The following is a 15,698-nucleotide window of genomic DNA, read 5'->3' on the forward strand; positions in this document are numbered from 1 at the left end:
ACAGCCTGTTTGTCAAGGGGGAGGGAAGGAACAGTCTCAGAGGGCTGCCTCATGGGGAAGGAAGAATGATTTTGATCCAAGTACAAGCACCAGGAAGATCCATTTGGGAAAGGCAGAAAAATTCTCTCCTGCCCAGGCCAGGGACCTCATGGAGAGGGTAGACGGGAGTGGAATCCTGCCCCAAGTCTTGGTTGTAGGCATTCTTGGGACTGTGAACTGTGTATATAAAGAAAGCACTCAGCAAAAAGGGGCCTCAATCCTGGATAAGGCATCTGGGTGGTACTGCAATAAAAATAATGACTGTGTGGTTTGTGAAGTGCTCGTGGATGAAAGCACCTCCATAATAAGAAAAGCAGCTTGGCAGAAAGCTGCAGGGAGATTTTCTGCTACCTAGGGCTGACTGGCTTTCTGAATTATACTTAGTCACTGTGAAGAGAGGTACACATCTCTGCTTGCTGCAGATCCTCACATTTGTTTCTAAAGTGTTAGGTACTGGTCACCATTGGAGGCAGGATGCCAGGCTGGATGGACCAGGCTTTGATCCAGGCATGGAAATTCTTGTTACTCCACAGATATCAGGGAGCCTGAGCTCTTCTTCACCATGTCCTCTAAAAACAATACGGAGCAGGCATGGCAGAGGCTATTGGAAAAGGAGGGCGGGGGCTGGAGAAACATAAGCAGACACTTGTTTTTTTTACTTCTGAGAGCTTGATAGAAAAAAATCAAATGGTGAAGGCCTCACTGGAAAGGTGGAAAAGGTTTTAAGATTCATTGTCTTCACTGGAGAATGAGGGGGCGGAGGGGAATACACATAGTATTAATATATCTGAAGAATAAGAATAGCTAGTTCTTGTGTGGCACATCTCATCAATAGAGTTCTTTAGGATAAGCGAGGCAGGACCCACTTCATCCTCTCTCCAATGGCTTGTTGTTTCCTTGAAGGGAACAGAAAGGCTACAGTGAACTAACTGTATCTTAGCACAGTTCTTAGAAGAAGCTCAGTTTCCTTCTCACTTTTCAGAGGACTGGCTTCCTCAGGTTAGGATTGGGGTCCCTGGGAGACATGCAGAGGTCTGGCACAGGCTACCATGCAAGTACCACATGAATCAGCCACTACTGAGAACTTCAAGGAACAGGAAAGTTCTCAGTATAAATACTGAGCTAGCAAACAGGCACAGGTGAGCAAGTGAAATCAGCTGAGACTCTGGCAAAGGGTAAAATCAAGTACAAATAAGAATCTGGCTACCCACCAATCTACTGCTGCTGCAATGCAGGTTGCTGAAGGTCTTCTATGAAGCAGCCAGTACACCAGAGGGTAAGACTTGCTGCCCCCAGGGCTGCCAACTGTTGGGCCTGAATCCAAATTTAGAACCTCAGACCCCTACTCAGTGGCTGCCTAACCCTGAAGGTGTCTACAGTTAATAGTCACCTGCAAGTTACCTAGGTGAATACATTCCTGCTTCTGAGAATGTGCAGACTTGCCTACATCCTGACAAGTGCTAAGTCCCTATTGCCAGTTCTGCAAAGGGCCTTTCTAAACCCTGTGCCCACAGGGAGGGGCTTTCTCAATCATATCATGCCCCACTGTTCCTGTCCTCACACACCAAGCTTGGAAACACAGCAGTGATAGATCCAAAACACCTCTTGGAAATTTCCAGCTCCTAGTTTTCACTTGCTTGGTTTTTTTTACCACAGAAAAATACTAGATCAATTCTGTTACAAATAACTCAAAAAGACAGGTCAGAATACCTTTAACACTAAGGATTCCCATTGGAAATATCGGGACTTATCTTGTAAATGATGTTTGTACTCCTACCGGTGCTACAGTTGGCACCCTGCCTGAGAATCCCTACCCTACTGGGTTGGAAAGTCCATGACACACTTCCCCTCTGACCAACAAACAGCTAATGAACAGCTTCAAAGGAAGAGCTGGAGGCATCCCCACCCCAGAATACCTTGTCACCGGGCAGGTAGAATTATCCTTGGGGAGGAATGGAAAATGTGGGTTCAAGGCACTGACGCCAAAAGAGAGAAATGAACCTGGGTCTCCCACATCCTGAATGAGTGCCTCAGCTACTGAGTGAAAGGGGCTCCTTCAGTGCACTTTGTCTGAGGGGTAGGGACCCGTGTGTGAAACCCAGCTGGAGATTGGCACCTTCCTGTGATCTGGATGGAGGTGCCTTATTCTGAGGTGGATATGTCTTAAACTGCCCCCTTCTCATGAGCCTTTCCTGTGAACAGGACAAGGGTTTTTTTTCTGCTTGTTGTGCTGGCCTTTGCAGATCTGAGACACTCAACTCTCCCATGCTTACTACACAGAACCCGCCTGCCCAACCCAGGGATGTGGATTCCTCTTGGTAACAAGGTGCTTAAAAGTTAGGAAAGGCAACAATCAATCTTGCATCTGCAAAAGTCCAAGTCTCTAGTGCCCCCTCTTCCCAATTTTCTCATGGATTCAGTTAGTGCCACCCCTCAATGCTGAACTGGCCAGAAGGGACACTCCAGGGTGACTCCAGCCAGCCCAGAATAAAGGGTTGAGCTAGATCAAGCCAACTAGATGGCATCAGCAGAGTGATGTGGAGTGAGAGGCTAGAGTGCTACTAAGAAGCTATGTCAGTGATTCTCAACCAGGGTGCCACAGCACCCTGGGGTCTCCTGAAATCCTTGCAGGGGTGCTGCAGGATGCCACACAATGTTAGCACTGTTAGATGTGCAAACATGATTCACAAGACAAATGCAGAGATTTCAAAAGCAATCCACAGTGTTGTGGTCTTTCTGAGTTCTCTGCAAGAGAAGAAATTGCTTGATTATCTTTTGGTAGAAAAAAAATCAAGTGAAAATTAGTCTTTTCCAAGGGGGACCTTTAGTCTAACAAGGGGTGCCTTGACTATCAAAGGGTGCCTTGAGTCTAAAAAAAGTTGAGCTATGCCAAGGGAGAAAGCTACTCAGGACCAAGGATTGCCTGCATTACAATAGATTCTTAGATGTTTGGGTCAGAAGGGACCTCAGTAGGTCATTGAGTCCAACCCCCTGCCCTGGAAAGGAAAGAACACTGGGGTCAGACAATCCCAGCTAGGTGTTTGTCCAGTCTCCTCTTGAAGACCCCCATGGTAGGGGAGAGCACCACCTTCCTTGGAAGCCCACTCCAGATTCTGGCAACCCTTACTGTGAAGAAGTTCTTTCTAATGTCCAACCTAAATCTGCTTTCTGTCAATTTGTGGCCATTGTTCCTAGTTATTCCAGGGGGTGCCCTAGTAAATATAGCATCTCTTATTCCTTGCTGCCCTCCCCTGATGAATTTATAGGCAGGCACAAGATCACCTCTCAGCCTTCCCTTGCGAAGGGTGAAGTGATCTAGGTCCCTCAGTCTGTCCTTGTTGGGCCTTGTCTGCAGGTCTCTGACCATACTAGTGGTCCTCCTCTGAACCCTCTTGAGGTTGTCTACATCCCTCTTGAAGTGTGGTGCCCAAAACTGGATGTAGTACTCCAACTGTGGCCTGACCAGTGCTGCATAGAGGGGAAGCATCACCTCCCTGGACCTGTTCATCATGCATCTGCTAAAGTGCGGTTAGCCTTGTTGATCACTTTGTCACATTGATGACTCATGTTCATCTTGGAGTCAACTATGACTCCAAGATCTCTTTCCACTGCTGTGCTGCTGAGAAGGTCATCCCCCAGCCTGTAAATGCGTTGGGATTCTTTCTGCCCAGGTGCAGCACTTTTCACATGTCTTTGTTGAACTGCATCCTATTTCCTTCTGCCCATTTTTCCAACCTGTCCAGATCCTCCTGGATCCATTTCCTACCCTCTTCTGTGTTAACCTTGTCCCACAATTTGGTATCATCTGCGAACTTCAACAGGGTGCTCTTCACGCCCTTGTCCAAATCACTGATGAAGACATTGAATAACACCGGTCCAAGGACTGAGCCTTGTGGGACTCCACTGCCCACATCTTTCCAAGTCGATATCGACCTGTCCACCACCACTCTCTGGGTGCGACCCCTCAGCCAATTTGCCACACACTTGACTGTGTAATCATCTGCATCACAGCCACTCAGTTTATTTACGAGAACAGAATGCAATACTGTATTGAAGACCTTCTTAAAGTCTAGGTAGATGCCATCTACCTGGACTCCTGTGTCTAAGCGTTTTGTGACCTGGTCACAATGTGAGAGGCAAAGATTTTGGAGGGTGAATTATTTTATTGGACCAGTTGAGAGTTGGTTCAATAAAAGCTATGGCCCCCAAATCCCTTGTTTCTTGCATATTTCCTGGATTGTCATGGCTACATGAATCCAATACTACATTATAGTGACTTCTTGTAAGATTCCTGCAGCAGGCTGAGGAGAGGGGCACTGATAGTCACTCACAGACTAAGACCCAACTTTGTAAGGTATTCAGACATGGCTCTCCTCAGCACAGCACCACAGTCTGACTGACTTAGGAACCTAAGTTTTATTGAGAGGCAGTGAGACTTAGGATGTGTCTACACAGGCTATTAATGTGATATAGGCTTACTGTACAGTAAAATACTGCACAGTGAACACATCTACAAGTGCATTAATGCGCTTTTCCTAAAGTGCATTAAATTTAGTACCTCCAATGTGAGGGTAGCTGTACACGAGCGTGGAGCTTGCTCTGATATGCTGTAAATACAGCGTGTAAGAGCAGACTCAGTTGTGTCTGCTGGAGCATGGTAATTAATGCAGTACAGCAGCCTCCCGTGTCTCATGTCTCAGCATCCCTGCACTTCAAAGTGGTGGTGGGGATGCTTGAACTAAAGCTCATTGAAGCATCCCTGCCACCATTTAGTTCAAGCATATCCACAGTCATTCTGAAGTGCAGAAACACTGATACATGAGATGCTAGAGTGCTCTAATTAAAGCACTGCCCCCTCCCTCAGAGCACATATAAAAGTGCCCTGAGGTACTAAATTAATGCATATTAGGCTGCCCTAATACATAGTAGCACAAGTGCTTGCTTTTTAGGTGACATTTACTGTGCAGTAGCCTACTTTACTGCACACATTAGCGTAATAGTACAGATTTTTACATACCACTTTAATATGCATTAAAGTGCATGTGTAGATGTGCCTAGTAAGCCTTCCCTGGGGGCGCTACACATGCACCCTGTTGGAAGTAAATCTGCTCCCAATGAGAGCAGCCTGGTACAGGGCTGCACCTCCCCTGCTTTGTTCCCCTGCAGGAGCAGGGGGAGAGCCAGGCTTCCCAGGGGTGCTATTTCAGGGGTTGGCAGGGGACAGGGGGCTGGTCCTGATGTGCACAGGGCCGGGAGAACTCTGTCAGCTGCAGCAGCAGCTGTCATCTGGCTCAGGGCACATAGGGAAGGATCCTGATGTACACAGGGCAAGAAGACAGCTGCTGTTACAGCTGGCAAACCTCTCCTGGCCCCAAGCACATCAGGACACAGCTGCCAGCAAGCTCTGTGCACAGTGTGGCTTCTCTGCCCAGCAGGGGGCTCACTGGGAGCTGTCTCATTTCTGGGGCAGCTGCCAGCTAGCCCCCTGCTGTGTAGGGAATCCCCCCCCAGCTAGGGGCTCTCTGGCAGCTGCCCCAGGAGCAGGACAGCTCCTGGCCAGCCCCCAGCTGAGCAGGGAAGCAGAGTATTCCCTAGTCCCGGTGCTGCTCAGTTCCCAGCTCCTTTGGGGAGGCAGGAACGGTGCAGTGCTGGGACAGAGGCGGGTCAGGGGCTAGGCAGAAAATGAACCTGTCCTGCCACTGATCAGCTCTCAGCTCCTGGAGAGGAGCCAGGAGCTGAACAATGCCAAGTCTTGGAACAGAGAACGCCCCCATCCTCTTTGGCCCCTTGCTGGTGTGGCTGACAGAGAACAAATTTGCTTCCAGTCAGCATCTACAGTAGTAGTACTGGGCAGTACTGGGCATTAACTGCACAGTTAATCTAGTATTGTACCTGCATTTACAGGTACTAGCTAACTGTGCAGTAACTAATTTACTGTGCACTAAATGCCATGCATGTGTAGATGGTAATGCTTTACTGCACCATAGATTGGTCTACTGTGCAATAAAGCATCTTGTGTAGACACACCCTTAGGGTCTTAAATCAGGATCAGCTTTTCAAGGAGTAAATGATTTAAGCCCCTAAATCCCATTGCCTCTTAATAGGACTTTGGCTTCTAACTCAGTCAGACTGTTTGTGCTGAGTACAAGAGTATCTGAATACGTCTAAAAAGCTGGACCTTCCTTCACATTTTAACTAGGATGGTACAAACATGAGCTAATTAAACTGTTCCACATGGATCCTCTCTTGGCTTCCCCTAGAACACATGAAAGATGGCAGGGAAGTCTTACTCCTGACGAGGGAGTTTGTGGCTGTATATAGGCAAAACAATTTTTCTTTTTGGATAGTGTCCTGGGAGAAGCCATTTTTATTTGTTTCCGTTATAGTAATTACATCCATTGCTGTGGTAAAAAATTCTGGGCTGTAACTACTCAAAACCAAACCCTTGTGTGTCATGATCACTTCTTGCACAGTCCTCTCCCACTTACTAGGCACATCTACATGCATGCTTTACTGCATATTAGACTAATTTACTGCACAGTAAAGCGTCACTGTCTTAAACATGCACTACAATTAGGGCACAATAGATTAATTTACAGTGCTGTCAGTAGCCCCATCAGACACAGACACTGTCCAACAGTGGAGTAAATTATTGCGCTTAAACAAATGTGTAGATGGTGATGTCATGATTATTTTACTCTGGATGTTTATTCAGTAGCAGTAATTGCACGTGTAGATGCACTCACTGAAAACTAGCCAGGTGCTCAACCCAAGGCCTTGGCTTTAGCAATATCCTGATTTTACCCTACTGAGCTCTGCTTTATGAGTGGTTTTGGGAAGAACTTTGATCTTAGAAATGCAATCAACTTAATCTTTAGGGTGTGCATGAACATGAATCATTGAGTCATTCAGAAGATGAGGTTGGGGACAGGGAGTTTAATTTTTTAAGATTTTGACTATTTAGAGTCTCTGGGATTTTGCACTGTCCTTTGTATGTGGTGGCTTTTTTTAAAATCCTGTTAAAACTACAGTCAGCACTGGGTTTATCATTTCTGGGTTGCTCCCAATTTTCTGCTGTTTTTGTACAGACACAATAGAGTTGGTGTTGAGAGAGGTTGGGCATTATATTAATGACCATGACAGATCACTGAAAAGCTAGTAGAATGGACAGAGATTTTAGTGTTAAATGTGCAGGCTCTGATACAAAGACCTTATTTTATATTTTTATAATCTATCTGTTCTGCTCAAAATAGGGGAAGTTTAACAACTGCAAACTTCTCTCTTGACAATAAACTCACAATAGCCCTTTTAGTAGTGAATTTGTTCTCCAGTAGTGTGTCAACTATGGGGGATGGGAGGCATCAGTGGATTTTGCCAAAATAAAACACCCAGGTGTCTTTTCTCTTGTGTGGCAGGTGCCTGGGCACTGAGGGACGACATGATTTGGCTACCATTGTTGTTCTGTGCTTTTTCAATTCTCCGCTCATTCAAAGACAATCCTCTCCTTCTGTGTAGTGTGCACAGACTTGCAGTTCCTTGGAAGTCTGCCGACGTTAACGCTTTTCTGCTTTGCTTTTTGATAGCTGTAGCTGGCAACCAGCACTGGGGGACTTAGGGTTTACTCATGTCAGCAAAATGAAGAATTAGGTGCTCAATCTGTAAAGAGCTTGTGAGTAGGTGTCTGCCTCCAAAGCAGATCATGTCCCTGTCATGTTCTTCATTACTGAAAGTTCCTTTCAATCAGTGCATCAAGACTTGACAGTGAGGGACATAATCATGAGCTGTACTGATTATAATCATAATTCACCAGCCTGGTACACCCCCCCACAAGATAGCCACCTGTAGTCCCTGTCCTAGTGCACACTGGTTTCAATGCAAGACTTAGGGGCAAAATCTTCTGACACTGTGCATCCTGGAGACAAGTACATTACAGACCGAAGGTGGAGACACAACTTTGGAACTGGACTCTAATCTAAACTTTTTTCAGAACTCAGGGTTGTTTGGATCCTGAGTTCTTGACCAAGCTCAGCTGTTCTCAAAAGAGAGGCTTTAATGCTGAGGCTGAAAACAGAACCATAGGTGCTCTTCCTGCCACAGTGTGGTGTGGTTAAATAAGAACCATTTCCCTTCACTTTTCAGCCTCTCCTGCTGCTGGACCCTTCCCTGAAGTCATAATCCTGGGTTTATAACACCATAACTTGTTGCCAGGGGAACAATCATAATGACACAATCACTGGGATGATGTCACTGCCTCTTCAACCAACAGGATCAGAGAGTGGATGTGGGGCAACAAGCTGACCTTCTAAACAATATATTGAAAAACAGCTTGACAACAAAATGAAAAGTCAACAGCTCTATTTTTTTTAAAGTTATTCCAAGTACCAATGTTGCTGATTCATGAAGCTCAGAGCTGGAGACAAACTTCCCTAGAGCTTAAGGGTGTTTGTACTTTGTGCCCATCTTGGGTCTCAGTCAAATGTGAATGTTTTCCAAAGAATCTACATTCCTTTTTACAGGCAATAAATGTCTTTGGTAGTTCAGCGAAACATTTTACATACATAAGCTCTTAGGTTCTAGGGAGCAGATTATCCACCCTAAGAGAGAGGGCAGAGTTTGTTTTCAGATTGGTAGGCTTTGCATAGAGATTAGCTGAAGAACCCTACCTGTATTAGCCTTTTGCCATGGAGTACTTGATTTAGCTCTTTATGTAGTTCATTTGTGGCTGAGGGAAATCCTGGTCCTACCATGGTGTGACTGCTCTGCTAGGCAGAGGCCTTGTCCTGCCTTCAGCATGGCTCAGGTGCTGATTTGTCGGATGTAGTAGATTGCTTTAATTGACAGTTGGCACATCAGTCCACCCTGTTCTTCCTTTTTTTTTTTTCCTCTTCAAAGGTCCCTGGTTAACTCTGGGTGGCTTGACTTTCAAGGGCAGCTTCTGCAATAATACGGCGTAACCAAAACAATTTTGTTCTGAATTCTTGTATAGCACTTCAAGTGCCTTAGAAGGTGCTTAACAAATACACTTATTCCAAGTCCTGTTATAAATACAAAGAAGTCCTTGTCACTGAGTGTGTACTATTGTGTGCAGTGCCTAATCACTGATAGATGTACACAATAGATTCTGATCAAGGTTCTGTCCTCACATTTAGGAATAGGCTTTATTATTAGAAACAGAGTCACACTGAGATTTTTTCACTCTGTGTGCATTCATAGTTTCATAGCTGGTAGGGTCAGAAGGCACCTAAGCAGATCATGTAGTCTGACCCCCTGCCATGAGCAGGAAAGGATGCTAGGGTCAAATGACCCCAGCTAGGTGGCTGTCTAGCCTCCTTTTGAAGAACCCCAGGGTAGGGGCAAGCACCACTTCCCTTGGAAGTTGGTTCCAGCTCCTAGATACGCTGACAATGAAGTAGTGCCTCCTGATATCTATCCTGAATCTACTCTCAGTCAACTTATGGCCACTGTTCCTTGTTACCTCCAGTAGTGCTCAGGGGAACAGGGACTCTCCCATTGCCTGCTGGTCTCCCTTGGCAAGTTTATAGGTGGCCACCAGATCCCCTCTCAGCCTTCTTTTGTGGAGGCTGAACAGGTTCAGGTCCTGTAGCCTCTACTCATAGGGCCTGCCCTGCTGCCCCCTAATCATGTGAGTGGCCCTCCTCTGGACCCTCTCAATGCTGTGCACATCCCTCTTGAGGTGTGGTGCCCAGAACTGGACACAGTACTTCAACTGTGGCCTGACCAACATTGCATAGAGGGGGAGGATCACCTCCTTGGACCTGCTCATGATGCATCTATGGATGCATGACAAGGTGCAGTTAGCCTTCCTTGACCACGTCCCCATATTGGTGGCCCATGTTCATCTTGGAATCAATAATGACTCCAAGATCCTTTTCTGCCTCTGTACTGATGAGAAGGGAGTTCCCCAGCCTGTAGGTATGGTGCTGGTTCTGCCTCCCCAGATGCGACACCTTGCACTTGTCTGTATTGAAACCCATCCTATTCTCATCCCCCCACCTCTACCCTGTAGAGATCTAGTTGTAGCCTGTCCCTCTCTTCTAGTGTGCTCACTTCTCCCCACATCTTACTGTCATGTACAAACTTGAAGAAGGTGCTTTTCATCCCCTTGTCCAAATCGACAATGAAGATGTTGAACAGTGGAGGCCTGAGCCCTGGGGAACCCCACTGCCCACATCTCTCCAGGTCAAAAATGACCTGTCCACCACCACTCTCTCAGTGTGGCCCTCCAGCCAATTTGCAACCCATCTGACTGTGTAGGTGTCAACACCACAGACACCTAATTTTTTAATGAGGATGGGGTGAGACAGTGTCAAAGGCCTTCCTAAAGTCCAGGAGGACTACGTTCACCATGATACCTGCGTCCAAGGCTTTTGTGACCTGGTCATAGAAGGCCACCGGGTTGGTCTGACAGGACCTGCCTCTAATGAACCCATGTTTGTTGCCCCTAAGCATGTTCTCCCCTGCTGGTCCCTTGCAGATGTGCTCCTGGATAATTTTCTCGAACAGCTTCCCCAGGACTGAGATAAGACTAATGGGTCTATAGTTTCCTGGGTCCTTTTTCCTCCCGTTTTTGAAAATGGGGACTACATTGGCCCTTTTCCACTTGTCAGGCACCTCACCAGAGCACCATGAATGCTCGTAAAGCTGTGCCAGGGGTCCTGCAATGACCTCTGCCAGTTCCCTAAGCACTCTGCGGTGGAGGTTGTCAGGACCTGCTGATTTGAACACATCTAGTCCCTCCATAAGTTCCCCAACTAGGTCCTCACTGACCCTGGGCCTGACTGCGCCTCCTTTGCGTCCGTCGGGGATCCCGGGGGGGTGGGGGGGAGGTAGGATGTCCCTGCTCAGAAAAATGGAAGCAAAGAATCTGTTAAATACATTACCTTTGTCATCTGGTGCTACCACCAGATTACCAAGCATGTCCTGCAGAGGCCCCACGTTATTTGGAACCTTCTTTTTACCCACTCTGTATTTAAAAAAAGGACTTCTTGTTATCCTTGATCTGGGTTGCTATTCCCAGTTCCATCTCCGCCTTCGCCTTCCTAACAGCCCGCTTACAATCTCGGGCAATGGAGGTATAATCCTTCCTGGTGATAGCCCCTCCCTTCCATTGGGTGTACACCTCCTTTTTGACTTTGAGGCGTTCGTGGATGCTTTTGATGAGCCATGGGGGCTTTTGAGCACTCTTGCCCCATTTGATCCATGTGGGGATTGTCACGCTTTGGGCTTGGAGGATCATCTCCTTAGGAAATGACCACTTTTCCTGGACTCCCAACTCCCCTCTGGGACCTCAGTGCCTCCCCGACTAGTCTCGTTAACCTCATTGAAATCTGCCCTTCTGAAGTCCAGGGCTGCTGCCTTGCTGCAGGCCTTTGACACCCTGCACCGGATGGTGAATTCCAGTAGGTGATGATCGCTGTCGCCTAGCTGGTCGAGCACCTGCGTCCACTCACCAGGTCATCCTGTGGCCAGGACCAGGTCCAACAAGGCATTTCCCCTGGTGGGTTAGGTGGAGCTCATGTAACTCGGCTAGGAATTACATTCCCCCAGCAGGATCTGCATCTTCCCAAAGCAGAGCACACTAGCTCCCAAAGTATAATTAGTGCTGCTGAGAAGTGCCGCTAATTGGCATGAGTGTGGCTAAACTGCTTCTGGTGGAGGAGCCAGTGTAATTAAACCCCTGGTGGCCGTGTGATATAGCCACACGTGGTGGTGCTACCTGTGGTACAGTTCAGGACCCAAGTCCCACATCCACATCCAGGGCACAGTACATTTCTCTAACCTCTCTCCCCAGTACAAACAAAAATGTCAGACACCCTGATTTTCAGGGGACCCAGATTTAGGAGTTGGGTTTTCCATTCCATACGAATGTAGGGGGTTGGGATCAGGCATGTCTCTGCTGAGTGTTACTTAATCTTCTATCAGAGATCAATCTACATTTATTTTTCCTTTTCTGTACACAGAACCAGATTGTGCCTTCAGTCTTGGCTGAGCAGTATCTTACTCCACAAATTGTTTCACTAGAACCGGCAGGCTGGGTTCAAACGTCACTATCTTTGCGAGGTGTGACTACCTTGATTTCTAAGAAGTTATACCAGTGCCAAGGAGATGGGAATAAGGCTCCCTGGAGCTGCTTTCAGAATCTGATACTACTCAGTGCAAGGAAGGTGGGTCAGAATCTGACTCCCAGGGTTGAGAACATTAAAGGATTAAAGTTCACTTCTCTGACAGACCCACATGAGGCCAGGTGAGTCTCACTTAGTAAAAAATGTTGGCAGCTCTCTTGAGTTCCCCTATCATCACTGCTCTGTGGAGCCACTCTCTATAGACAAAAATGGGTCCTCAGAGCAGACAGCTGATGGCAAAAATCCGTGAGCTGGAACAACCCCATAATGTAGCATTATTGCGCAGGGACCCAGAGAGACCTTAGTGGATCTAGCCTCACCCTTTTTTGTTCTGTAAATAGGCAGGAGGGAATGGTACTGAGTGGGGGAACCAACTATTTTAAGATGAAAGCCATGGCAGTGCTGCTTCCATCATAATAAGAGAAGCCATTCTTTGTTGGCAAAGAAGGAGCTTACCTCCATTAGACAAGCTTTGCTGCAGGGAGGAGCCCCTAGGCTGAAGGTCTTCATTAAAGATTAAACAGCAAAGATGGACAGGGCCAATCTGTGTGGTGCATTTACTGCAGGAGAGAACAAGGTGTAGATAAAGACACAGTGCCTGGGCTTTCACTATGCTGTACAAGGCTGCCACAAGATAAGTAAGAATGAAGGTTGGGGTGGGCATTCAGCCCCTCCATATCTCTGACTGAGCCTCTATTAGGCAATTTGGTCTGATGGGCTTTCACTGTCAATGCCCTCCAGGGAAGAGCATTGACATGCCTCAGCCTTTGCTGTCCGGCTGCATCCTCTGGCAAAGACATCCCTAAGGCTGTGCCTTAGCCCAGGAGGGTGCTGCCTCAGGGCAAACCTTCAGCTAAATGAGCAATGAGACATAACAGGCAGTGTGTTTCCAGGGGATTGTTGTAGTCTTGCTGCCTCCTGCACATGGCTCCAAGCTAAATGACCTAACCACCCAATAAGTGCAGCACATGGAGCATCACATTGCCATTACGTAATAAGACTTGTAAATAAAGGCCTCAGGGAGCAGCAGGCGCTTCCTGTGGTAGGCTGGGCCCACAGTCAGTGCCAGGCTAGGCCCAAGGGTCAGAAGCTAAAGAGAATGCGGGAGAAGTACTGAGCTGTCACTCTGCTCCCCATTCGAGTTCATCAGTTCTGAGTTCCTCATTGGTGCAGAGATGGGCACATTTCCCCAAAATGGAGAATCAGGAGCATGCGCTTCCCTGAGTTGCTAAGTCCAGAAAGAACTGGCATGATCATGTATTCAGCCCTGGTATAACACAGGCCATAGGCTTCCCTCACCCAATGACAAACATGGCTTCCATTCCCTAGGGGTGAGTACCATGCCTCTGCAGTCATACAAGAAAGGAAGAGTAGCAGGAGCCATTGCACCACAAACATGCCCAAAGCAGAACTGGAGGGGCCTGAATTGTGTCAGATGAGATGGCAATGACAGGAGGCAGAAGCTTTGCAAGACAATGGGCAGTGTTGCAGAGCACAAATACACCCTCCGATCCTGCCTCCAGTGACCCATTGACATTGCTAATGCTGCCCTAGGATGAAAGCACTATTGACATAGTGCTGTGCCTCAGAGAGCATCGCCTGAGGCTGCAGCTTCAGCTAATGCTAGTCACTGCGCTTAGAGGCTGCTGGGCTGCCTAATGGCAGCAGCTCAGCTCCTGTGAGGCTGAGGAGGGCCGCTATATTGCAAAGGCTCAGCTGGTGTAAATCCCAGCCCCTTAAGGGAGTTGCCCCAGATTGGAGGCAGAGCTAGCCTGAGCCTCTGCCCACTGAGGAAGGCTCAGGACTAGAGGTAGTGATTATTTTTGCTTGTAATCCCTTCCCTGTCAGGTAGATTAGTCAGAGCAAAGCAAGGGAGGTGAAGGATTCTCCCTCCTGCTGCTCCTGAAAGGCCCTGTGTGGTTCCTGTCGCTCCAGCCCAGCAGGAGGGACAAATTTCAGCAGCAGTGAAGTGACTTCCTATGGAGATGGGCTGGCTGCCAGCTGTGTGCACAGAGTCGGCTGCATAACGCTCCAGCTGGGCCACAGCGCGAGTGCATGGCCTGATGGTGGCTCAGGAAGCCCGAGTCAGCATCTCACCGCTTCCATCCCTGGGCTTAACTCTTGCAAACACCAAACATGCCAAAGAAGCTGCTGCAGGAGGGGAAGGACCAGAGGAAGTTAAACAGGAAGACTCCTCTCCAGTTACTTGTCATCAGTCTCACTCTCGCTCTCACCGCAGCGCAGCACCTCCCCTGAACCAGGTTTCCAGCCTCACCTCTGAATGCTGCTGATGTTGCTTGGCTGTTGATGACTGTTGCTGCTCACTGCTTTTCTCTTTCACCCGTACCCAGCACACCCACTGGAGCCATGACATTTTAAAGCTGCAAGCACAGGGCGATCTTACCGTGGTTGCAGGAGGGAGGACCCACAAGCTGCCATTTGCCCTCATGCAGGGCCGGCAGGGAAGGATCAGCAGCCACTGGAATCGAGTGTGGGATCTGCTTACCTGTAGCACAGAGGCTTTGTGGTCTGTGCCTCCCTTCTTCAAAGTCGGTGGCAGCAGCATAATGTAGAAGGGCAGGGAGGTGAGCAGCTCCCTTTCCCACTGCATACCCAGAGTCTGGGCAGAGGAGATAGCCCAGCAACCTCTGCAGTTTCCACAGGCAGACATGTCTGCTGATCACTTACCTTCTCCACAACAAACAGACACCCCACTACATCTTGTTGTCACTGTATGGTCAGGCCATAAGCCAGTCTGTGTCTAGGCAAGTAAAGTACCGCTGTGATTCCAAAGAGTGTGGGCATGTGGGCCTCTCTCTTTTCTCTTTGCTACGGGACTCCAGCGTTGAAGCTTTGCTCAGCACAGTTGAGGAGAAGCAAAGCAAAGGTGGCTCTAACCTTTGTGTCCGGGGCAGATGATAGCCACAGAAAACTCTTGGGATAGATTACAGCAGCTTTGGGGCTGCTCTAATTTCTGCCTGTTGGTAACAGCATGTCAGAAGGTGGTTTGAAAATAGGGAATTGCTAGAGCATAGTATATTCTGCCACACCCCAGCTGCCTTCAACAACACCCTAGTCTGGGTTTGGAGAGGTTTGGGAGAGAATGGTGCAGAGCTGGCTGCCCTACCCAAGGCAAAAGTAGTGTTACAAGCCGTTTGTGCTATCAGAGCTGTGAAAAGGAGCCATGGGGCAGACCAGAAATTGCCTCCAAAGACTTGATTTCTCCAAGGGTCTCCATCCAGCCTCCAATATTACACTCACAAATAGATGGGTCTGCAACACTACATGTCCAAGGTATTGAAGGTTCAAAAAAGTATCTGAAAATTCACTCCAGTATTCTGCCTCCTTGGTCCAGGCCAGAGGTGCAGTCTCGTGTCCAACAGGATTCCCACATTGCAGTTGGAACAGATGAAAGATGCTTGATTTGAGAAGAGTCAGAAGGCTCCTGTCTGTTCATGGGACAGGCCTTGCAACATGAGTCATAGCAGCTTTTACTCCTCAGGAAGTGGATTTAAC

This window comes from Crocodylus porosus, unplaced genomic scaffold, assembly GCF_001723895.1.
Source record: "Crocodylus porosus isolate Cpor-Errol unplaced genomic scaffold, CroPor_comp1, whole genome shotgun sequence".
Lineage (NCBI taxonomy): Eukaryota > Metazoa > Chordata > Crocodylia > Crocodylidae > Crocodylus > Crocodylus porosus.